This window comes from Camarhynchus parvulus, chromosome 13 (assembly GCF_901933205.1).
Source record: "Camarhynchus parvulus chromosome 13, STF_HiC, whole genome shotgun sequence".
NCBI lineage: Eukaryota > Metazoa > Chordata > Aves > Passeriformes > Thraupidae > Camarhynchus > Camarhynchus parvulus.
Window position 1 is genome coordinate 5,575,051 of NC_044583.1, and position 27,310 is coordinate 5,602,360.

The 27,310-nt window shown below is 36.0% G+C and overlaps 1 protein-coding gene across 1 annotated transcript in view; it reads right to left on the bottom strand.

Moving 5' to 3' along the window:
• Positions 1 to 24,104, bottom strand: part of LOC115908560 (teneurin-2-like) — a 637,472-nt gene extending 613,368 nt beyond the window's left edge. The window contains exon 1 of the mRNA XM_030957248.1: positions 24,034 to 24,104. The gene's annotated coding sequence lies outside the window, so the exon portion shown is untranslated. The remainder of the gene's footprint in view (positions 1 to 24,033) is intronic.
• Between the last annotated feature and the right edge of the window lie 3,206 nt (positions 24,105 to 27,310).

Consider the following 27,310-nt stretch of genomic DNA (forward strand, 5'->3'; position numbering starts at 1 on the left):
AGCACAAGAAATGTTTCAATTATCAGAAGATGTAAATTAAAACCACCCCAAAATGATATTTTTTTTCATTATAAGATGTTTTTATATAACTTTATGCATCATAATAAAGACATATCACAAATCAGCATAGAGATTTCCACCGAGACAGAAAAGCAGCATTTTGAAATTAATTTTGCTTAATAAATAGAGCCTTTCTCACTTTAATTTTACAACTGTGTTTTAAAAAACTGGTTCTTGGAACTTTTTTTTTTTAATTTTCTAGCATTCCGTTTATTTCAACAGAATTCACCCTGCAAGTCAGTAAACATTCTGCAAACATTCAGCCTGTGCTGAATGTGAAACCAGAGCCAAAGAGCCACTGCTGGTGAAGGTGAGGAGCTCATCACTCCTGCCATGGTCAGCTGGAAACTCAGAGAAAACAATATCCCTGGGCTTTAGATCACCTGGGCATCCTCAACAGACACAGCACAGCCATGAACTACCCACACTTCCCTCAAGCCTGTTTGCAGTAATGCACCTCACCCCTTAAACCCACCAAGATTCAGCTATGTAGTCCAAAGTACTTTGCTTTCCCTTCTCATGTGCAGCCACTGATTTGATATTTACCAAGCAACTGTGATTTTGCAGCCACTGCTGCAGAAAGACTTTTCCACCTACAGATTCTTCCATATATTCAGGTATTAATTATGGCAATACAAAGACTGATAAAGATACCATACACATTCTCAACATTCAAAATACACAGAGAATGTGATAGTAAGATATTTTGCCCCTACATTTATATGCAGCCTCAACATGATGGCATTAATACAAAACAGGAACTGTTGAAGCAAATCCAGTAGTTAAAGTCAGGACCAAGGATGTATATTAATAACTGCAAAGAAGCACATGAAGAGTTAGTGAAATAAATTGTTGTATGTAATTGTGAATGGTTTAATTTATGGGAAGCACATCTATAAATACTAAAAGGTGAAGAGATATGAGTGCTCACATCTACCCTATTATACGTAATTGAAAAATATCATCATGAAATCACACACTGCTTAAAAGTTTCAAGACCACAATTTAATGTTCATCGCTAGTGTGTGAATAATTCCTGAATGAACATGAACTGAGTGCTTAGAGAACTCTCAAATGCAGTGACTTTCACTCTGTAGTTCTGTTAATGACATTTTTTTCACTCCATAATGGAGAGGAAGCATAATTCGCTGAGCTATTTCATCTTCTATAAAGCACTTGAGTCAATTCTATATCTGACTGAACAGAAAGATGCCAAAGAATTAATCATCACCTGCCTCCCCGTTAAAACTGCAAAGGCCAGTTTCCCTTGTTGTGAGGATTCACTTAGCCCTAATTGAAGCTGCACTTAAATATCACAATAGAACCGTTCACTCTAAGAATTCTCAGCCATTTCCCCCTTCCTCCTGCCATCCTTCCTCCCCATTAAACTGTTTCCTACTTCCAATACAAATAACTCCTTAAAGCTCATCATGGATTTTTATTACTGTAGAAATGCATATGGGTGGAATGCAACTGGTGGAGGAGATTTGGAGAGAAAATGAGATTTTTGTCATTCACTCTGGAAATCTCCTTTTGAAACAAAATGCATGAGCATTAATTACTAACATTTTTAAAACGGGACAAAAAGCTCTTTTTTCACAACGTTTCTGAAATTATAATAGTATGTGGAACAACTGACTTTTTGAAAATAGAGCTTAGAGACACTAAAAAATTACATTATCAGATAGACCTTACAATAAGTAGGCATAGAAAATCTTAACTAGAAAGCAGAAGTTTCTAGAAGACCAGTGAGATTTCATCTCACATGGATTCCACACACGTACAACAAAATTATGGCAATTTGAGCAGATTCATCTCTGCAGGAAGTTTTCAACAAGCAGGATCTGGCTTTGGGAAGTGACAAACACATAGACTGCCCTGGACAGGGGAATTCTGGTTGTCAATGACCAGGTACCCATGATCAGCAGAGAGAAATGATTCATGTCTGTGGTGGGTAATTTCCTACTAAAAATCAATTAATTGGCACAGATTAGAAGGGCACAAAGGGTCCAAATCAGAGACAACCATTCATATTGATGGCATCTTTCAACTGAGGGGCTTCAAAGCATTAAAAAGGGAATTCTAAACAAGAAGAAAACATCCTGATTTTCTTTCCATTTGCCTAGATTTTTAGCTTCTCCCTAAACTAGACAGATACCTAGAAGCCCAAACAAAAAATGAGGTTTTGATAGCCATTAGTGAAATCTGTTCTTAATGACAACTGATGGATTACATGATTCCTGTTTTAAATAAACTTTAAAATTTCGACTGATCTCATATTAATCTTCACTGCATTTAAAAGATTGTTTCAACATCCAAGTGAGGCAAAATGATTCTTTTTTCAGTGCATACTAGAGTGACTTCCCCGATCACATCAGACTGAATTGTATTTTTGTGAGGCTCTTCAACAGGCAGCCAAATAAATAGCTTTTTCCCTGCTGCATGGTTTGCTGTTTGCTTAAGCAAAAATCCAATTTCTGGAGAAGACTCCACAAGGGCTAAATTCCCTGCCATTTACAAGTGTCCCATTAGAGTAGCTTTCTATATGGAAATAACAGCCCAAGAAAAGGAGAGAAGGAGTAGGTCTGAGGTCCACTCTTCCCAATGTGTTTTATTATTTCTTTTTCATTTGAAGACTAGAGCTGTGCTCCCATGAGAAAGAGAGAGTAATATTGGAATACAAATGTCTCAAGGAAATGGAGCTTCTTTAAAAGTAAAATCTTCTCTCTGGCTTTTTTTATTGTTTCCCCCCCTGTATATATCAAGGACAAGAGGAGACTTGACAGCTTCAGACTCAAGCTGTCTTCCTTTAAAAGGTTTTCAATTAGAAATTCAAAGAAAAACCTCCTACTGGGGCAGCATATATTAGAAATGTTGAGTTTTGGGCTTGATTACTGTTTTCTTTAGCAGAAGTTCTCATTTTAAAATAACTGCAATTAGAAGGATGGGGTGAACAAGACCCTGTGCATGCAGTGTCAGTAAGAAGAATTATCAGTTGCTAGTGTTACCACATCTCAAAGGAAGGAAAGGTAAAAGAGAAACTCTTAATGAAAGTTCACAGAAGTGCATTTAATTTATATCTAATAGGACAGACATTCCAAATCTGCAGGATTAGAATTGATTACTGAAAGGAAGTTCACTGAAATTTAACAGCCATTTAATGAACTCTGATATTCCTCTACTTCACAAGTGATAGTCATGAAACATCCTGTATCAGGAGACACCTCTGTATTTCACAGTGGTTCAACTACAAAAGCTGCTTTCAGATGAATTTTCTTCACTTCAGGACTGTAATTATAATAATAATAATAAAAGTCTGGAGTTCAGAGGGGTTTCTCCTGTACTGACAGGACATTGCTGGGTCACCAGACTGCTCCTGGGAGAGGCAAGCAGTGTTTTAGAGAGATTGCAGGCAGGGAGATGGGAACCTCCCAGCCTGTGCTGGTCACAGTGACTCTGAGATCTGGGGGCTCCCACCCCTCCCCGGTGCCTTCCCCAGCACGGACACTGCCTTGTCTGAGGGCACTGTCACCACTCTCTGTTTGCACCCAGAATTCTGATACACAGCAGAGCATTTATATTCTGTAGCAGGCAAAGGGCACCAGGAACCTGGCAGGTTCCTAATATCTGATTTCCTGAGCGCTGCTTTTGTCTGGGGATATTTTGCACTAGAATACTGACCAGAAACTCAGTAAGATCACAAATTCAAACTCTTACCTGTAGTGATTGAAGTTGTTTCTTTTTGGCCTCTGGATTACTAATAGCATTTATAAAAAAGTGGTTTAAATTTGAGAATTCATCACCTTACCTGTCTTCTGAAAAGGAATTATGTGCATATACTCTATGCATATTTAAATTACAGAGCTTAAATATGTATTTGAAGTGTATTCAGAGCTGTATCCTTGAACAGAGAGGGAATAAGAGGCCTCTGAAGAAAATGGGGAAACTGGCATATATAACACCCAAGTAAAAAAGGAATGGAAATCACTAAAGAGTTAAATTTACACAAGACATTGGATTACATAATATACCAGGGTTCATAGTTGAGACAAAAATAAAACCTGTTTTTTTCTTTTTTGCACATCATCAAAATAGGAACATGACATGACAAGTTACTGGGAAATTTGTGCAAGACAAAGCTCCTGGAAACCCACAGCCCCACTTGCTTAGTACAAATGACCTGAAAAACTCTTCTTGATGAGAATTTACTTTTTATCCAAAGGCCACTTCAGAACATGGATCTCTGCAGAGCATGGCTTCTGTTTTGACCAAGGCCAGAATGCGAACCTCTGTGTCTCTTTTCCCTTTCATTTGTGCATATATTTAGTGCATTTTAGTGTTTTATTGTGGTGAGAACATAATTTGGTACAAAGCAATAACCAGACTTTTCTAAATCTCATCTGCTAGTGAGGTTTAAAAGTTCAGTTCAAATTTCTGAAAGGTCAGTTTGAGATACCTACCCTTGTTACACTATTTCCTACAAACATTCATTTACCTTATCTTAGTAATGCACTATTTCTCCTTTATAATTTAATTTGTTGCCTTCTAGAGCAGTTCTAAGTTGTCTGCCTTAACATATTTATGGACCATTTACAAAACACATTTATAAACATAAAAAACCACTTTGAGACTGAAAAATCAGTAAAGCATTATGAGATACGATATTTTTTTTATCTTAATACTAGAAATTATTTCCCTGACAGGGCAGTGAGTAGTTTGCTTATTTTAATTAATGCCAATAAACAAGAATTTTTCCTAGGAAGATTTGTGGATCTTCCCTCACAAGAACAGGGCCCTGGTTCTCCAGAAGACACATGCATGCAGGCATTCCACCTTTTGAATAATTTCTTTAATATTTAGAAGAATACAGAGCATAAGTAATTTTTAGTAAGAAAATATTTTTATGCTTTTATTCTACTTCCGAATGAAATTTAGACGGTAATGATTTTAATGTAAAATTTTATATTAACCTTTAAAGTGAATGTGGTAAAAAAATTACCAGTGCTTAGAGATATTACAAATCTCTGTAAAATTCTGGAAATTGAGCTCAAGGCAATACTTATAAAGAAGGAATTGTGCTGAATTTATTTAAATAACCTATTGTGGTTTTACCTTTTAAATGTGTAATTATATATTTTTGGATTCTATAATTTTAATGCAGTTTCTTAGTTTTGTTTAGGAAATTACTGTTTTGAATTTATACAGGCTTTACTACCTTAGAATATCTTTACAATTGTCTTGTTTTGATGTTTGGAGAAAAACAGTTAAAAATATTAGAAATCCTAAAAATGTATACTTCTCCATATGAATTATCAATTAAGAGAAATTATCTAAATGACCTATAAAGAAAAATTTCCAACTATGATATACTTGGTGGTAAATAATTTTTTATATACCTAATGAACTGATGTAAAATTGCTGCATATTTTATACACCCCAGAGGTACCACTGTTCAGTTTGAGTTTAAATTGCCCTTGGATGTCAATAGTGCTGTATCAGATCATTGTAGTTTAAAAAACAAGAGAGTTCATTGTGGAGAAATACCAACAAGTTCTGGTAGCAGTGACTTGCTAGGATTGGATACTGCATCACCTTCATTCTCAGCTGTGTTAATTCCCAGTACCTGAAACATTACATTTCAAAGGTTTTTAGGGTATGGGGGGGAATTATGTCTTTAAAAATTAGTCTTATGTTGAATTGTTAAAAAGAGCATCGAGTCCAATATATGTTACTTGTTCAATATGTGTATCTGACTTCTGGTAAACTCTAAATATCAGCAGAATCAATGCCTAGAATAAGTTCAGAACACTTTGGCCCTAAACAATCACGATTGACAAAATTGCCCCTGTTTTTGAATTTTTTATTTCTGCCTATAGGTTATTTTTTTAAATGCATGAATCAAAATAGCTGTACTGAAATGGGAATAACTATATTACATGAATATAATTCTGTCCATGAGCAATTTCTACTATAGTTCCCAAAGAATTCTTAGTGTCAAATAAGTGTGAGACAGATAAGAAAATAAAAATAAATTAAAATACCAAAGCCACAAACAAAAACCTCCGCAAACAAACAAACAAAGGCCCTTCCCTCTCACACCAAATCACAGATATTAGCTATTTCTGAATTGATTCATCCAGAGCATCTTGGTCAAATTGTCTGGAATTAAGATATTTTAGACAATAAAATTTAATATTGTGTCCTAACTACATATATATATTACTAAAGATACCCCATGGTGAAATTTAATATTATCAGAAGGTGAATCCAGCATATCTGACAAAGGATGCTGGTTTGGGTGTTTTTTTTAATCTTGCTGATTAATGAAGAACTTTTGAAACAATTTAATCTATCCAGGGATGTGACTGTTTATATTGTTCAAGGCTGATTACAGAAGAAGTTCTAAAGCAGTTTAATCTGTTCAGGGGTGTTAAACAAATATGTCAACATTCATTTTACATTTGTGTCTAACACAGCCAAACGAGAAGAATGCTGGAAATAGATTGCAGTGCTCTGTTTGCTCAAGGAAAAAAAAAGTCAATATGCTTCATATTTTATAGGAGATGCAAACTCCTTTGTAAGATGAATGCTTTTCAGATTGAGCTTTTCAGTAGCTTTACTGTGCAGATTATGGTCTGGCATTCTGCCATATAATGATATATAACCTTATAGCTCACTATTATGCAAATAACAATTTGGCTGGGAGGACTGAGTGCTTAGATTTTCTCAAAGGACTATCATATATTTCAAACTTCTAACACCAAATTATATTTGACATTTAATTTGAACTCAATTTATGTAGAAAAATAATTTTAAAAACCCTCTTGTGTAAATTTCTAATAAATCCTACATTTTAATTTTTCCTTTTTTTTATATGTAGATATATATGTGCAGGGGAGGCTTAATTTAGATTGACAGGGAATACATCATTATATAGTACACCATATATGGAAGGGTATTCTAAGCCAGGGATCTCCCAGCACAAAGTAAAATATCTATGGAAAACAATAGCCAAAATGTTAAAATTCATACATGCATCTGCTATTAATTAATTCTTACAAAATAAGACTGACAGGTACATATGCATTCAAGCGTGTTGTACAGGGAATTAATAATGGAGAATGGCAGATGAAACATAATGAAGTTCAGGAGCTGGTAATTAATCTGGGAAAGGTCAGTTCTAACCTGCACTCCTCCTTCCACCTCACTCAGATTTACCTGGTGGGGCCAGTACAACACGCCTGGGAGAGATCATTTCATCATTTCATCTCCACCCTGCCCCACCAAGGACACCAAGACTGAATTTTCTCAACACCAGAATTTTCTCCTTACCAGGGGCTCAGGCTCTCCATCCAGGGGCTGCTCTGACAGCACCTGTGAGCATTTGCAACCTGTAAATTCACAAGCACTAAATCTGTCCTGTTCTTTTTCTATCCATAAGCATCCATTTAGAGTGAAGGATTAGATGACTTAGAAGTATTTATTTCTACTCTTCTGTTGCTTTACCTCATCTTTATTTTACTATCTTACACTTAAATATTTGTTAAGAACTTTTGCTACCTTGAATGAGCACAGTCCAAAGTCCATCCCATAATGTCACAATCTGAGGTTTTATGTTGTTTGATAGTGCCCTTGTTTAAGTTCCTATCAATAAAAATATAGAAAGAAACAATATATGGAATGGATTTCCAGTGCTACATAAAAAGTGCATGGTTTCTTGAATAAAAGTGGAATGTCTTTATAGTTTTCATAAATTTCACAGCAGAGCTTATCTTGAAAACTGTAAAAAAAAAAGCAGCCAACCAAATTAAAAACAAACAAACAAACAAAAAACAACAAGAAAAAAAAACCCAAAATAACAAACCAACAATTGTGTAATTGAGATGTTTCCTGTAGCTCCATACCTCTGACAGGTCAAAATTAATCACATTTTGGTAATTTTCATACTGTTGGGAATGGTAGGTGTCTCTTTAACAAGGATTAGCAGACTTAGAACACAGGCCAGATATTGTGGTTGAGTGTCTGCTTATACTTTAATGGCTGGTTGTTTGGGTTTGGGTTTTTCAGAAGTTTCATTTTGGACACATCCCTGAACACAGTGTGTACATCCTTTACAAAGTTCTGTGCTTAAAGCCAGGACTCTGTTGGTCCAATGCCATGTCAACAACAGACTGCTTGAGATGGAGGATAATGTAACAACCAGAACAGTGTGGGAGAAGATAACAATAAGCTTGGGCAGAGAATTAGAATGGTTCTAGCTACTAGAGGGTAAATGTTACATTAATAAAACCCTGACCAGCAGTCTTGGAGGTTTACTGTACAAAGAGAACAGGTACCCAAGGGCCTTGAAAACTCTGCATGACATAAAAATCTCAAATAGCTTGTTCAAAAGTCTTACATATCTTATTCTGCACAGAAAACAACAAAAAATTCAGCTTAAGATGTCTCCAAAATAATTTATCCCTAGCTCTTTGACATCAATATTTAATTCTATACAGTAATGATCCTCAAACATCAGCAACAAGAGTGAAAACTGGCATGGGGGAAACGCTATTCCAACTGCAGCAATATTGAACAGGAACTGATTCTGCTTGGTCATGACAGCCTTTTCAGCCTGTCACTGCTCACTTTCCCTCAGGCAGGGCAGTCACTGTGTTTCTCTTCCACATGTTTCTCAAGTCTCCCTCTCATGAATTCTTTCATCTCTTCTATCCTGAGTGGCATTTTCTGCCAAGCTGTGCAGAGGGATCAGTACATTTTTTGAAAGGACCTCCACGTTTGATGCACACCAGTAAAACCTTGGAAAGAATTACAGGAAAAGGTGTTTCAACACTTCCCAAAGGATGGTTTATGTAACAGGAAAGGGTAGATGGAAACTGATTTAAAAAAACTGGTTTACAAAACAAATACACAAACAAAGAAAAGAATTGCAATTTGTTTGAATTGTGGGAAGACTTTCATTAAGTAAACACTGAATTTGAAGTAAAGTGAAAGCATGAAAAACCCCAAGACAAGAATACACTTGTAGTCTGTTGCTGTTTGGGGTAAATTTGGTCTTGGACTGTAATGAGAATCTCTATGGTAATCAAAGACTTTAAACACTTTGAATGGTTATTTGAGAATGGCAACCTTGCCAATGCAAATGTAGCTAAGGATTTATCATGGACTGTGTTATCAAATCCATTTTTCAGAATTTTATCCTGTAGCAAAAGACTCACTGCTAGGAGAATCCTGCCTTTCCAACTCTTTTCCTAAAAGAAAACTTTCTCTTGGTAGCTTGCTCTAGGACAAATGGTAACACTTAGAGTGGGATGGTGCAAGGAGCACAAATCCCTGTGTCAAAATAGTTTTTCTCTTTTGTTCTTTTAATATTAGGTCCTTTAACACAACCTTGATCAAAATTATTAGCTTAATCTTGCAAACCAAAATTAACCTTCCATCAGTCTTGGCCTAATGACTTGATGGGCAGGTAGAACTGGAATTGGCTCAAAGACTTTTCAGTTCATCTACACTGATATCCATTGTCCCAATGTAAATAGAAGTATCCAAATAATTCACATGGAAACTATAGAAAAATAATGCTTCTGGAAGTCTGAATCAAAGAGGTAAAACGAAACTGAAGCTATATCTTCTTTTTTGAGTAAAAATAACTTGGGTGGTTTTTTTTTTTTTTTTGAGAATCCTCACATAAAATATATTTCAAGGAACTTCACTTTTAAGTAATTTAAAACTGACTTGTGCCAACAGTTAAAGATAAAAAAATTCCCTATCAAAAAGTTCAGCAGCATGCCATGACTTTAGGAGAAATTATTGTGATCATAGTCCATAAAATAGACTATGAGACCTTGTCTGGCTTTAAAAAATGATCCTGAAAGGGATCCAGCCATGGCAACACACAGCTCAGATCATTAGTCCATGCAGCATTTCATCTAGTGAGACTTCTTGCCTTGCCCAAGCCAGATAATGAAAGATAGCTAAATATGCATCAATTATAGCCATTTCTGCTGGGTACACACACTCAGACTCAGTTTGAAGAAGGGTAAAAAAATCTCCAGCACAGGTTTGTGTGAGTATTGTTGTACTATCATATAATATCATAAAATACATGGTGCAGATGGCTTGATTTTTTTATGATTAAAAAACCCTCCAGAAATTATCATACCTAGAATATGAAACTTAATTTCCTTACTCTAAGGCAAATGACAGTTTGCAGTGATTGACCCACCACATTCTTTACAGAACAGAAAATAATTTTCTCCTCTAGGAAATACTGACAGAAAAAAAAGTGTAGATTAATCAAATGATGCTGTTCCAACATTAACTCAAAATGCCACATTGGATGATTATCCCATCATTAGAACTACGAAAATAATTTACAGTGAATTATTCCCTCAATAATTTTTTCTTATTCTACTCACACAATGCCTGTGACAAGACTGCAGCTTGCCTGAGTTGAATCACTTTTCACTTTTCTTCAGTTATTTAGGGAAAGACTTTGGAATAATTCAACTGCTGTTATTATATTCAGTTAGTTACCTATGTTTAAGCTTTGAATTGTGACACTATTCAACTGGATGCATTCAGGTGCTGGATGAGCATAAGCCAAACAGAAGAACTTGTGAATACAGTTATTTTAAGGTTCCTACTGTGCACAAGAACTCTTCTTTTTCCCACCCAGAACATCCTCTCTATCAGGAAAAGCCATTGAAACTAGGTAGAGTAAGGCAAGGTAAACCAATTTTTAAAAATGCTTTGAAGTTAGTTCATAAAAAGTGCTGACATTGCTGTAACCTATGGGGTGGCTGGATGCACAGAGACCAGATACTCTGCTTTTAATTACTCAGTATTAACTATAAACTCAGATTCAAATTATGAATTATGTTTAGCATGCATTCAGCAAAAATACCTCTAAGAAGTATTATTTAAGCAATTAATGATATTAATTTAAAAATCTGCAATGTTATGCACAGTGTAGCAATGGACTCTCAAGTTTTCATGCAAGAATTTGTTCTTGGGATTTTTTTTTGCTTGCATATCTGTTTGTTGACAGTTAAGAAAAAAAGCACAGAGAGGTAAAAATCCTGCCATGCTGCAAATAAAATTGAACATACACAAACTCACAATCAAAATTCAAATTAAAATAATCCACAAATCCTTAGTATTTCTACTTGTATTGTTTTCTGTGATGAAAACTTGCTTACCAAAACAGCCAGAAATTTTGACAGATCACTAATTCATAAGAACACATCTTGCTTTATAAAATATGTGACACTGTTGGGAATATATTATGAAAGTCATCTTGAAGGAACAAGATGCTCTGATTTCAATTACACAAATCATAAAATACAGACCTTGCTGATACCTAAAGAAAGAATCAGGATAGAACTGTACACCTCACATTCAGGACTCAACTCAGGACACACAGAACTAAAATTATTGTGTTCTAACCTAAAAATAGGAAATATTTATGGAAGTAATCATAGTATTATAATTTAGTAGTCATATACTTTTTTGATATGTAAATACTTGGAAAGAATATTAGCAAAATCAGGCAGTTGACAACCTTGTCCAATGCTTTGCAATATGACTTCAGTGTTTGTGTTAGTTAAGCAGAGTCTGTAGATGAAAAATGTACAAATATTCAATCTAGTCCAGTGACTCACTTGGTATAATGAGATAGTAATGTTTTAATGTGATTACATCAGGACTACTGCTAAGTCTATCTACAGCACATTTTCTAATCCTAGAACCATAACAAGATTTGACAAATTTAATTTTCACTACAAATGATCTAAAACTATCCATTACATTACAAAATCCTGAGACCATGGTGTGCCATATAATCCATGTTTTTAACACAGAAAACCACAAAGACTGACAGTGGAATGATACTGAACTGAGCATAAAATATTTATCAGAAAGGTAGCCATAGGATAGAGAAAAGTTACTTTTACTTTGTAAAGAATTTGCTCTTTTTCAGGCAAGGGATTTGAAAACTCAGCAATGTTGACCAGTTCTATAAATGTGCAAAACAGGAGATTGGGATTCAGAGGACCTTCTCACCTGTTCTTACACCAGTTCTCATCATGAAGATGAAGAAATATTTCTATATTGAGATACCAATGTCAAGGGACTTGATCACTACATAGGGTAACATTTAATGTCAAAGTTTCCTGCTGAAGTCCTTTATTTATTCACACCTAAACAGTGAACGCCAGAAGTCATGCTGCTCTGCAGATTTCACAAAGGTGCTTTCAAAAAGCATGTTATGCAAGTTTTTACCTCTATATAAATAAGAACAACACAGCAAGTCAGATATTCTGCTTTCTGAGACACACTTGGATTGCTCTGCTCAGGGTGTAGAGGGATGAATCTCAAAAAGCAAGTGACTCACTTTCCAATTATGTTACATGGCCCAACATCTGGTGCTGCAACAGCAAACTTAAAAGCAAGTATTACCTCTCCAAGAGCTCCTAATACAACATATCTAACTGGTCATTTGGTCAAACACTAACTATAAACAAACACATTTCTTCACAATCAACAGAGTGACATGTCATATATAGAGAGGAAACAAAACCCAGGGGGGGGAGTGAGCTGTTTGCCTTCTGGGCATTAGGTTTATCCTAAGACACTTAAAGGAATCCATTAAATCCATTTAGAAACACTTCAGTATCATCAGAGTGTGCTTCTCTGGTAGAAAGCAAGAGAACCAGTCTTACAGCAGAGTGCCTAGAAGAATATTTCCTGTGCTTTGTCAGACTGACCTTCGGTATAAGGAGTTAAATTTCTTATTGCCACATGTCTTTTTCAGAGGTTTATAACAAGGAATTACTATTTTCCTCCAAAATTTTCTTCTTCTCCCTTAGCTGCTCAGAGCAAATCTACTTTAACTCACAGGATGACAAATGGCTTTGGTTACTCAGTCAGTTACTCATCACGTTGCAATATGCTCAACTAAGTTTCTCTTCTCTGGGTTTAACTATCACACAGAGATACAGACCACTCTGTATTATTCCTGCTGCATAAATGCTTTTAGGAAACCTACCAAGAGAGTAATAACATCCCTCTTTTGCTAAACCAATTTTTACTAATCTCTACATGATCTCAGATTCCACAAAGAATACTGAGCATGAGACAGGGACTCACACACCTCTTCTACCCCAGGCAACTCTGTCGCAGACTAGGAAATACAGCTGGCAGAACAACCTCAGAAGAAAAAAAAACAAAAAAACCAAAACAACAGAACCACCCAAAAAAAAAAAAAGGCAAATAAATAAATGAGAAAAAAAGAACCAACCCACAAAAACCAAGCAAAAATCCCAACCCAAAGCCCAAATCCACCTAACAATGCAGCACCATTGATGTTTTCATGGGGCCATAAAATGGACAGGCAGCTCATAAGGGTCAATAACTCCCCAAGGGTTTCTGAAATTTAAATGGACTCCAGTGCTAAGTTGACAGGTTTCATTCAGACTGATGAGCTTTTAAACTATTTAACAAGGCATTTCTGTGCAAGAATGAACCCTGTGGACATATCCATCATCTATGATCCTTGGAAAGATTTCTTCAGTCTGATGGTGCTCTTTGTGATGAGAACAGACATTTTGGAAGTGGGGAAGTCACAGCAAGTTGCAGAGCTCAGAAGGAGAGAGGAACAGATGGTTTCACTAATGAGTTTTCTAAACACACCCCCTGTCCTTGGTGGACGCAGCGCAGTAGCTAAAATGCTCCAGTGATTATTTTCTTAAATATTTAGACCTTTTCTAAACAGATATACATAGCAAAATTGAATTAAATTTTAGATATCGATAAGCAAAAGTTCTGGTTTGTTTTGTGGTTTTATTTTTTTTCTTCATGCCATAACAGTCTCCAAAAAATCATGAGGCTGTATTTTCACACTGTTAACAGTTATAATTTATGAAGGCTGAGCTCACTGATGTTAGGCATAAGCAAATAGGTATTATCATTGTCAATAAAGGCAACTTCAGCTTTTGGAGGCTGTATTTTTTAAAAAAGATATTTAAAACATGCTGAAGAGAGGATAATTTATTCTTGTAAGAAATAGAATCAGCTGCTGGGGTAAATAACTATCATGACATGCACTTGGTAACTCCTAGAAAATATTTAATTTTATAGGATTTAACTTCCTAACAACAAATTAATACCAATTTACACTTACCTTAAATTATTAAATGGTATTTTAATTGAATTATAGACAAATAAGACATTTAAAAGTAATGGAAAACTCTGGAACTAATAATCTGATTTGTAAGAGAGTTCCTGAAATTTTCTTTCTTCATTTATGTACATTTGCTAGTCAGTTTTTTCATAGTATAATATCAATATGAGCATTTTTAGGAAAAAATAAAAAGAAAACTCACCAAAAAATTAAACCATGATTCAGTATGCAATCACTATATCTTTCAGAAAATACAACTACTCGGAGACCAAGCAGCTTTAGCCTTTTAATGTAGACTCTCATTAGCATATTCTTGCTTAAAGTATGATACCTATTGCTGTTCTTTGCTTTCTCACTAAAAAAATATAAATTGTAAAAACAAATGCAAGAAGACCTTGCTGTTATTTGGTAAGCACTCCTTGTGTTGCTTGGGAGATGACCCCAGTGCCTCTAAGGTGGAGCAATGACACTGACAGCCCTACAAATGGATAATCCCCATGACAGGAGGGAGTTCAGGGCTGCTCTGATTCCTGTCTGGATGGAGTGAAGGGCTGCTGTCCAGCAAGGGCCCTGCCAGTGAGGAAACACTTGGAAATATTTCTAAAATTCTCAGTATCCAGAGTTCCAGCATCAGCCCAAGTGTCACAGCTGAGAGAGGCATTCAGGAACACCACTGCTCTGAATTCTCTGGGACAAATCCCCACCAGCAGAATGTTTTGTACTGCCTCAAAAACCCTCCTTTTAACTGATATTATTATTTTCTATTGATTTGGAAAGAAGCTCTGCCATAAAGAAATACTAATGAAATTAATATTAATATCTGTTAAATAGCAGCCAAAAGGCAAATCAGTAAAAGCCTGGCTCCACAGTGGATGGACAGCTGGGTTACCTGGCCTCACTTCCTAGTGAAAGGATGATGTAAAAAAAAAACCAAACACCCACCAATGATGCTGGATATGTGTCCAAACAATCCACTTCTGTATCCTGCATATTAAATAAATAACACAGCCATTGGCACTGCCAAAGGCACCACAGCTGCTTGGGAATTTAGAATATTCCATACTTCATTCAAAAATCATAATAAATAATTAAGGTGCTATTTAAACTCTTGGGGTTATTTGTATTTGTTTTAAGATAATAAGAATTATAATAATAATAAGTAGTAGTAGTAGTTGTTGTAGTGTTTTGGAAGGGAGAATCTGTTGTTTCAAAGTGTATAACTTGTATAAGTCCTTAGAAGGATAAAAGCAATAAACACTGATGAAACATCTACACAACTTTAAAAGCCCCAACACTTTCTGCAGTACTAGACTGTTTTTGGGGTAATTTGCTCAGTCACTATAATTTGAGTAGGAAATATTTGAGCATTTTCTTGGGAAAGTGGCTATCTGTATGCTCCATACCCATGGTTAAAATTTCTAGAAGAATTTAAGTTTCTCTTACAAACACAGACTACTCAATTTTTGGGAATTAAGTTATTATCTGGAGTGAATACATCTCTAGAAGTTAAGAGTACCAAAACTTTCACAATCACATACAATCTAAGTGGGAGATAGTACATTTCTGAAAGAAAGATTAGTTTGACGGCATTAATCATGAATCAGTGCATCATTCCTGGTTTTGCAGCTACAAATGCATTGTAAGAACATAGTGATTATTTGGGATGAACGCACTTATTCCTAAAGGAAAAAAAAAATCAGAATGCTTAAGTTATTACTTTCTTTCTTCTTTGGTAATTGATTAATTTTACTTGGTAGAATTAATTAGTTTTAATTGATCCATTTCTGCTAGCTATTAGTTTAAAGGAGATAAAGGTTCTGATGTTATCCCATTCTCCTCTAGGAATTTAATTTTCATTTTTTCCATTAGTCTTAGCCATGGTGAGCAGCTGACACTCATGCTCAGAGATCTTCTCTGAAAACAAATGTAATCCAATTATGAGGTTTACAGAAAACCTCCACAAATGCAAGACAAGAACACACAAGAATATTTCACCTCTTATTAGAATATGCTTGTCAAAAGGATTTGTGCACTGAAATAGCACCTCCTCTTTCCTTACAATACCTTCTACATGTGCCATTTAGGAATGTCTCAATGTCTTAATACAAAATATAGGTTATGTTTAACATTTCATAAACAATTCACTATGGTTTTGTGCAAGTCTTGGAGAGCAGGCATTCCTCACTGCTCTTGAAGAACCTGTCTTGGTTAAAGTACAAGCTCCTAAATTCATAAAATTTTTCTACATTAATTATTATTTTATCATCCATGATCTTTTGTTGGACTGCCCTCATTTTATATAAAAGATAAAACAAGATGAAAAACAATATTTAGAACTTGAATCTCTGAAACTCTCAGGCTACAACTTAGAAGTACTGACCTGAGCTACAAGTTTTTAGAAGTCACAGCTGTATGTAATTTATCTGTGTAAATTATGTGCAATTTATCACTTGGATGTTATGGAAACTGCATGAATAAGTAAAATTGCATGACTAGAATGAATGAATGAATACTAAGAGAGAGACACTCCATTCCTGAGCAAGTCTTTATTGCATGCTTCAAGTATGGTGAGGAAGAAGCTGCCAAATGCTGTGTGAGTTGAACCACTGAAAAAGTAAAACAATCCTCTGAAATGTACTGCCTAGTGTCATATCATTATTGTCAAATGGAAATTACTTTTTTGGAGGAAACTCTCACATCTATGCATTCAATAGGCTCCATTACATCAAGGGTGACATCTTTGGCAGATGATCTGGCAACACCCTTTGTGTCAAAAGTTCAAAAGCTATTTCAGAAACTTCCCTAGATCCTGTGCCAGCTCCTTTTGCTAACCAACAACTCATAAAATACAGACTAAAACAAAGACTGCTGTTACACTGAGGCTTTTACTGAAATAAGCTGCTCTATTGATGGTGTTTAGCTATAATTACTTCAAAATAAGAACTTGCTACTAGGTGCCAGAGTAGATATTGGAAATGTTTTATATTCACAGTATGCAAAGGGGTTCAAACTCAGATTGAACCTGATTTAACACTTACCAAAACCAGAGCATGCAGATGTCATAAAAATATAGTCACTGTGAAAAATATGGGATTGGATTGTAATTGGATTAGGATCTCATGACTCCTGTAAAGGGCCTCACTCTCTATAGTGAGAACAAATATGGAGGACATGATATATGGATTTTTCTGCTTGCTCTAAGCACTAGGCTTTGTCAGCTAAACAGCTACAGCAGAAACTTAAGTTAAAACCAGTTCTGATAGCAGCTGGTTACACACTTAAACTTCTGTGGTGTATCTACATCCTCTGCAAACCTAAAAAAGCACATGAAATAACCTGGTTTCAGTTCTTCAGAAAAGCTCTCTTGCCCAATGTATAGCAAACTTAGGTCAGGTATGAAAAACAGAACTGTTCTTATTCTCACACAGAGTCATGAGATCTAGAAGTATGATCAATGATTTAAGAGCACTTTCTATTCACACTTTTGAACAGTTGTATTTTAACAGCACTGTTGTTGGTTTAAGGTTCTATGTGTGAAAATACCACAGAGGAATTTCAGAAAAGGCCTCCAATGGATAAACAATAAATTAATTGGACTGAAGGGTGAATGTGAGAAGCTTTACAAATTGCTAAATCCATTGTGAGGCATATGGATGTCCTTGTATGTATTTGTTATTGATCTGGAGAATTGCATGAAATGATTGAAGGAAAAAATGTTTATGTGATTTATTTGTGTTTTTCTTAATAACACAGTAAAGAAAGTTAAGCTGCTTATGACAGCTATTAAAAAAATGTCTTCATAGGGAGCTCATTGCAGCATCTGATTGCTTTATGAATTAGCTTTTGATAATAGCATAATGGAAAATGAAATTTCTTACATTTTAGTTTTAGATCAAACAACTATATTGATTAGAGTGACAAGTCCAATCAGACCAAGATAAAATAAACTACAGCTCATGTTAGCAATACTCTGGACAAGAATAGGAAGTTGCTTTGCTGGTTTTGGCTGGGGTGGAGTTAATTTTCTCCCCAGCAGCTGGTATGGGCTGTGTTTTGGATTGTGCTGGAAATGGTTTGCTAGCACAGGGATGTTTTCCTTACTGCTCAGCAGGGCTCACACAGAGCCAAGGCCTTTCCTGCTCCTCACCCCACCCCAGCAATGAGGAGCTGGGAGGGGACACAGCAGGGACAGCTGAGCCTGAGTGACCACAGGGATACCCCACACTGGATGGACTCAGTGTATAAATTAGGGGGAATAAGAAGAAAGCAGGGGCATGGGGGGATCTTCTTAATGATGGTGTTTGTCTTCCCAAGTAACTGATGCTTGTCATGGAGCTGTGCTGTCCTGGGAATGGCCAAACACCTGCCTGCTCATGGCAAGTGGGGAATTAATTCCTTATTTTGCTTTGCTTGCATGTGTCTTTTGCTTTACCTGCTAAATTTCCTTTATCTCGAGCCATGAGTATGTGGATTTTATCCTTCTGATTCTGTCCTCCATCCCACTGAGGGGACAGCTCTGTGTGCCTGATTTGCTGGCTGGGATTAAACCACAACAATCACTTACACTCACTATTAGTTCCACCCCCAAAAATTTAAGTTAGCAAAAGTCCTAGTGACTTTTGTTTCTTAATTTGAACAAATTTTTTTATGATCATCTCTAGGACAGACTAAGAAGTTATGAAGATCAAATGCCACATTGCACAAACCAAGGTAATGATAAATGTAATCTCAGTGAATATTCCAGTTGGATATACAAAGAGAGATGTATTTGGGATACTGTAGCTGAAAGATACTCAGAAATAAATGAACAGAAAAGGGAAACTTTGAACAAGCATAACCTGTCCAAACCAAGGCAAAAAGTCATTTGCTTTAACAGCTCGTCCATTGTAATATCACTATTTAAACATCCCCATGGAAAAAAAAAAGAGACAGAGAATCACCATTATTTGCTCTCTAAAAATAAAGTGATGAAAATTCAAACAGTTAAATAATACCTGCTCTGGTCATAGCCCTTCCAGTTCACAGCCATCCCTAATAAAACTAAGTATCTTCTCTAGTATCACCGGTAGCAAATTAATATTTATAGCTTAGCATATAAATATTATAGAGCTAACAATTGCTTATGGTGCAAGAGGCAGAAAATGCAGTGAAAGAAATCCAGTTTTCCTGAACAACAGTTCATATGGAAAACCACAATTTAAAGTAAGACTGTTCAAGCAGGATGGAAACATATTCATTATGAAAGTCTGCATAACATTTGGGAGGATTCATTAATTTCCTTTCAGCTTTGAAGGCAGTACATCCTTCCACTTTTTCCTGTTGGAGTGAAGCAGTACCCACAGCAGAGGAAAAAGAAATATATAGATTGCTCAGCCTGCTTGGACATGCAGAGATTCATGGGATGATGTGAGATGTGCTGACGGTGCTGAAGGATGCCCTGGGAAGGCTTTTGGCACAGTGTCCCAGAGCTGTCCTGTCACCCAGCTGGAGATTGTGGACAAGAAGGCAGGTGGAGAATTGATCCAGGATGCCCCTGGAGTCCAGCTGACAACCCACACAGGGGTGTCCCCCAGGGATCTGTGTGGGGACTAACACTGGGAATTGCCTATGTTAATGCAGGACATGAAAGGACAAAGTGCACTCCCAGCAGAATAGTGAGTGTCAACAAATTGAGGGGCATCAGTGGATATGTGGGGGACAGGACTGCTGTCCTGAGGCATTGGAATACACTGCAGACATGGTTTGATAGGAAACCACTGAGGTTTAGCAAAGGCCTTACCAATAAAAGATCCTGACACACTGGGATCAGTCCAGTGGAGACCACCAGGATGGGAGGGGATGAGGAATATGGAATACAGGAAAAGCATCAAGAGGCAGGTTTGTTCAGCATTAAGAAGAGAGCACTAAGGAGACACATTATTGCTCTCTGCAACTTCCTGCACTCTGAGAGATGCAGAGCAACAGGCAAAGAAAACTTGTTGGAACATGGAAATCCTGATTAGATATTAGGAGGAAATTATTTGGTTTTTTCATGAGGGTGGTCAAATATGCCCGAAGAGGACACAGAATCTCCATCACTGAAGTTGTGATTCTGTGTGACTCAACTGGACAAGCCCTGAACATCCTGGTCTGAAGAGAACAACTGTAACAAATTGGTTAGACTGCTTAACCTCCAGAGGTCCTTGTCAAACTAAATTGCTTTCTGATTCTGCAAGAGTAAAGGATCTTAACAAAAAGAGGAAAAGACCTAGTGAATCCATGATGCTGATCTATCATTTGGTTTCTTTTTTTTTAAATTATTTTTCTTTTCCTTCACGTCAGTATTGTTATACTAAACATTATTATTACATAAAACATTCCTTTATTCAAATGTAATGAAAAGCTCATTATGACTTCCCAGCTACCAGTGCAAACAGTGTACTTAGCCAAATGGTAATTGTATCAGTCTTCCTTCTATTCCAATACCGCTCTGAAAGTTGTGTCCCTCAAATGAATAATTACCTACAGAATAATTAAATGTTGCTGATATGGTCTACTCATCCCACTTGTACATAGAAACAGCAAAGTCTGTCTTCCCTGAAATCTATCTCAGTCATGTTGGATAAGCTTACTGCCCATCACACGGCTGGCATCGATCCCCACTCAATTACAGATGAACATAGCACCATATTAAAAGACAAATAAGGTTTAATTTTAATCACAGACAGCCTGTAAGTCCATGTTCCATTATAGATTAAAAGAACCAATTATTTTTAAAAGTAAAGATTTAATGAAAGGCCTTACTAATATATAGACACATTGCTCCCTCTGCATTCTAAGTCAGACTCTGCAGCAGTGTTTGAAATTGCTGCAAGCAATCCAAGCAAGGCATGGGCATGCAACTTGGAGAAGAATGGTTTTCCTTCAGATACAAATACACTTTCTCAATAGGGTTTCTTTTGCAAGTTTCTCTTTCAAAAGAGTAAAATCACAGACCATTTATAGTCAACAAATTAACTCTGCGGCCAGAGTTTTATTGTTACTAACACAGAGTAAATGCAAAATAATTGCATTGAAGCAGGCAGAAATTCCACACTAATGACACTGAATGCTGTTGAAATCACTTTATCCCAGACTCAGAAAGGTAGTTAGGAACCTAATTCTCATCTGAATTCAATGGGAGTTAGACACCTACACACCTCTGAATCCAGACATTACAGCCTTCCATCTGTAATAACAGGAGTTGGCTTGCATAATTAACTCCAGAATCAAGGGCATCAGAATTCTTGTTTTCTTACTATTCATTCTTTAGTACTAGTTTCCAATCCTCCTTGTTTATTGAGGTAGTATAATGTTTGTGAGACTGTGAACTAATAAAATTTTAGCTCTGTAATGTTGATATTGGCACTGAGAATGCAAAGATAAAAATGTACATTTTAGATGTACATCTACAAACTGGGTAATCTGAGAATGCTGTTAATAGTGCTATGAATGTAATTCCACTTGTACAGAGAAAGCACAACAGGTTATATACATATATATATGTATATATATAAAGTTAACATCCCAATTTTCAAAGCTGTTTTTTATATAATGCCATGCTTTTTTTAGGAATTTCACATATACTGTTCAACCAGAAATGCTGTAATGCATGGTAAAGTCTCTTCATTTTTCTAAATTTGGACAGACCTTCTTTAGAAGGTAAAAAAAGTTAAAGCAATATTTACGAACAGGCATTTTTATATCAATCTTACAATTACCACTCACAGTTAAAAACAAAAACCCCAAAACAAACCAGGACTCCCTTGACTAGAACGAAGCTGTATTTTATCTGCCCCTCTAACCTTTGAGGAAAAGTGTACCAAATAAAACACTATCAGGTCTGTAGAATGAGGGTTCAGAAAAGAAATGCAGGCATTTCTGATATATTTTAAGGATCTCATATCAAAAGATCACTTAGAATACTTCTGATGATGAACAAAAGAGTTGGGAAACCTTCTCATCTACTTATACTCAGCCCTTGCTGTTTTCATCCTGCAAAATTCTTTTTGGTTTTGTCCTCACTGATCCCTGAAGGAAAAAAAAATCTCCAGCTTCTCTCCCCTTGTTAGATATTCACAAAGAGAATAGGGGAGAGCAGCAAGCAGGTGCTCCAATGGAAACAGCTCCTCACAAGGCAGGTGCACTGCAAGGATTCAGCTCAGAAAACAGCAGCTGTGCTCTGGGAGTGCTCCCACCTTCCTTACTCTTACATACACACAATTAACAGAAATGAGAAGCTCAATTTACCAGGCCTAGGGAAAACCAGGATTGTGCAGAACTGAATCCCTACTTTCAGGCTGGAATCCTATTATTTTTAATTTTTAATGTTCTTTTGACTACAACAAATTCCAGTTTTTAGATACACCACCAAATTCGTCCAACATGTTCTGTGAAATATCTTAAAAGACACATGAAATATTTTTTTAAATCTTTGCACAGAAAACCTATGACAAGATAAAACAAGGTACACACTGAAACTTCTGTCTTAGCATATATTTCATTAGCACCATGAGGGTATAACAGCTCTTCAACAGAAGTAACAAGTATCACAAAAATAATTAGAATATGCAAAGGTAAAGATTGTTCTCTAGCTGATCTAATACCAGGCCAAGTCAAGACAAGAATTACTGGTTCAAATATGATTTTAAATCAGCACCATTATTTTCCTATATTGACACCAAATATATTGCACATTAAACACATTATCAATGAATTCTGTAAACTTTCTAATTCACTGTTATCTATTCTAAATTCTGTCAGACTTCTATAAAGAACAAACATGTTTTATACACAAGAAAAATCAGAGAATATTTCCAGGGTTTTTAAAAACCACTTCTGTGCTTGCTATACATTCAGAAATAGAGCCTTGTGTGTTGGAAATGTAAGCTGATGGCTCACACTGAAAATGTCACCTGCTATTTCTTGTCATGTTTTCTTTTTCAGATTCAAAGGCCTCACCAATATGTTGTAGCAGAAAACTATTTATGGCCATATTGTCCGCTAAATCCTCATATGCATCTCTTCTCTGTAAGCAAAGCACTCTCCAAAATCTGCACACTGAGTTGTAGATTAAACTATTTTAAAATGCACCTTTATAGGGGCCACTGAGTACCTTTCATGCGCTGGTTTTAGCTGGAGATGATCTAAAGTATTTTGCAAAAGCATTAGTCCTCCTCCAGAGTATTTACAGCAGTGACAAATAAGATTTTCTGTTATTAGCTATCACAAAATCTGGCACAGCACTATGTGCAGAGTAATAAATGTCTTCATTCTCTCTGTGGCACACAGCACTGAGACATTTACATGAGATTGCTGTTGTCACAGACAGTAATTAAGTGCTTGATTCTGCCATGGCCTTTCAAAAGGTCTTGGGTTCCTCAAATTCATGCTATGGTACATCATATATATTGCTCTGAGAAAATTTTACAAGCATGGTACTGTAATATGCAGAGATATGCATATATGAGCTTTCTTCTGAACAATACCTCAGTATAAAAAACAGTGCACTCAAAGTCTGAAATACTTAATAAAAATAGCCAGTTTTTATAAGCATAATTTTAAAATTAACTGAGTAATTCTGGCTGCATAATCATACCCCTGAAGGGATGCAATAAAATATAAATTTAATCAAATACATTTTTAGAACACGCTTCAAGCTAGGGCATGTACAATTTTGATCCAAATATCTAGTCATGAGTATAATATCAGACCTTTAATTATAATTCCTATTATAATTGTTCTATTGAAGAAAATGTAGCCAGTGCCCTTACCTGCAATTATGCACACACAGTCTGTGGAAAGAGTAGATAAAGACTCTCCTGTGAACCATTCCTTGCTGAACTAATTCACCCAACTGGTTTAATTTCATTCGCCCTCAGTCTGCCATTGCAGTGATTACATCTAAATGAAAAGACAAGGAAACACCAAAATGAAAAAAAAAAAGTCATTAGAATTATTGGGTAAATTTTCAATTTGATTTCTATTTTTGAACAATCAGGAAGTCTGGGTCACAAAAAGCATGTTGCAAGAAAAGCATTTCTTTTTGATTGTACTTCCTGATGGTAATGTGTATGAATATCTCATCTAGTGGCTAAAATGTGTGGCCTCCCTGAGACTTGTTATGGTGCACACCTGGTGTTCTGTGATGGGTGCCCTGTAATTTACTCCTAATATACTGAGATTTATAAATCCATAAAGAAATGTCCTTTTGGGAATATCTAGTGTTAACATTGCAGACTCTTCTTCAAAATTAAATACTCTTAGGCCACAGTTTTAAAAGGTTTTCTGTGGCACAATGATCTGAGGGAATACCCAAATACTTATTACAGATATCTATATGCTAATACATAATTTCCAATATTATAATATAAATAATCTTCTAATATTTATTTCAATGTAGCTTCTGCAATGCACATGGAGCTTTGGAAACTGCACTGCTGGCTGTGTTAGCAATGTCCAAAGGATGGGAAAGCCTCGCTCAGGAGAGATGTGTGGATTCCACAATCCCACGCGTGAGACCCCACTCACAGGAAGGACCTAACCCTGGAGATAACTCAGTCTCTTATGCTGTGTGAGTTATGGAGTAGCAGGATTACATCTCCCCATCTGATAAATGCACCATTTATCAAAACCAGTGCTGTAAACACACTGAAGTTATTCCAGAAAGAAAGTAGGCACAGGCTTCTCTCAAATGGCCCAGGACTCCCCTCTACCCATCTAATCCACAATATAGGTACTTCTCTGGAAAATATCAACTCCCTGTCACATTTTACAGTTGCTTCATATTGCCCAAATCATTGTTGACAATATTGTTTTTATTGTTGTACAATAGAATTCAACCCAGTAAATGGTCAAAAATCTTATTCAGGTGAATTCCAAGCTACACAGTGCAATGTGCGGATACAATGTCAATTCTTTTGAACATGAGCCATACATTGAATTTTACATGGATTTTTCTCCTCCCTTAAAATCTGCCTTGACCTTGCAAACTATGAAGTTGTTAGCTCAGTCTCCTGGGGAATTCATAGTGATAAATGCCAGGTTATTAAAAAGTACCATATAATAAATTTCAATCCAAAGACCACAAATAAACAAACAAAACCCTGTATGACTTTCCTGTAAAGCCCAAACAAACTATTCTATTAATTAGCCCAAAAAGCCCACTCAAAGAGGGCCTGCAGTGGTGATTATACCATGTATCAATAATTAGATTAGTTCATTCAACTGATCTGATACATAAGCATGAAATAAAGAAAAAAAATGGAAAAATACAATAAGCATACACAACCACATTGGCCTCTCAGGCAAAACAGCATCATGTAAGGATTTTTTTTTCCATCATATGACTCATTATGCAGTACTAATTACATCATCTCCCCATCCTGCTGCCTCTAGACACTCAATTGCTATGGATTGGTTGCTTTCCCTGAGGCTGCTGATACATTTATAATAAGCATGGACTAACCTCAAAGTAATGAATCCCACCCCCTTGATTAATTTATCTTAAACAGAAAATGTTAGAAAAAAACCCCAAATATCTTTAAAAAAAAAATCAAAGATGTTCAGCCCAGCTTTTGAAAAAAATGTTTTGCAATTGGAAACCAGCTTGATCATGCAATGTCTGGCTTACACTCCTTTATATTCTTTATATAGGGATTTAAGAAGTACAGCACCTTTTACACAAATCCATTTAAATGATCTGGGCACCAAGCTTTTTGATTTCTGAATTAAACTTTAATATGTGACTACTTCTGATAATGCCATGAATTATATGTAAACTTTGATCATACCTATTTGAGTGGACAGTGCCAGAATTTAGTCTTGTTCTGTCATTGTTCATGTAACTTCAGATTTGGAAAAAGAGGTTAAAATATTTGCTCTTTTTCCAAATACCTGCCAAAGCCAAGGCAATCATTGGAAAATTATAGAAAATTTAAAATTATAGAATATGGAATTTTCCCAGACCTTCTACAAGCACATGCAGCATAGTGACTTTAATGAAGATATGCTAATTTTCAAAGTTTTGTGTAATACCTCCCTGAACTCTTGCTTGCATTGCTGCTTCACACAGCCTTGAGTACCAAAAATACATCCTGGATCATTCCCCTCTCCACCTCAAGACAGAAAAAAGCTTCCTTAAGGAATGGATGTCACAAAAAGATTCTCTGCCTTAAAACTGCTCTCCATTTTGTAATAACATGAGTCAAACCCACAGTCAGTTATGGGCACAATATTCAGCAGTTTATCCATGATTACCACAAAGAAAGCTCAGACAAACAAGATCTTCAGGGTTTGAGTAGAAAACCACAACACAACAGCCTACTCAGAAATGTTAAGTCTCCTTTCTATGAATGCAGTAGCTTCATTTAAATAAAATCAGGTATAAGCAGTAGTTGCAGAGGTGGAGGAAGCTCAGAGTTATTAGCATTTCTGAATGTTACCAGTGTTAACAAATTCAAGTATTTATGAGGAAGAATACAGGGGAAATGTCTGCTTGTGTGCCTTTCATGACACACGGAGAATAGATCCATAGGATACAAGAGAATAGTAGAAATTCAAGGATGTCAGGGCCTGACAATAACATAAACAAGGGTGTACAAAAAAGCAGTCAAATCAGATGATAAACATATTCAACTCTCTCGGGCTTAGAGTTATTTTTCTATTAAAAGAGTGGAAAATAACTGAACTCCCGAGATAAGCTGAAGGTTTGGTCATTTCCCCTGCAAAGTTTGTACATTCAAAAGTATTTCACATACTCTCTTACCTCTTCCAATTTTTTTTTTTTTTGGCTGTTCCTGCTTTTGTTCATTGTTGATAAAAGAAAAGGCTAGCAGTTTATCTGCAGCAAGAATATACAGCTGTAGCAACACTTCTAGGTCACCAGCTTGCCAGGCTGACACAGTAAACTTCTGAGTGCCAAAGGCATGGAATCCAGAAATTCCCACATAAAAAAAAAATAATTAAAAGGAAAAAAATGGAAACAAATGCAGAAAAAATATAAGGGAGTAGAGCATAATTATCATGCCAACTCCTTTAGCTACCAGACTT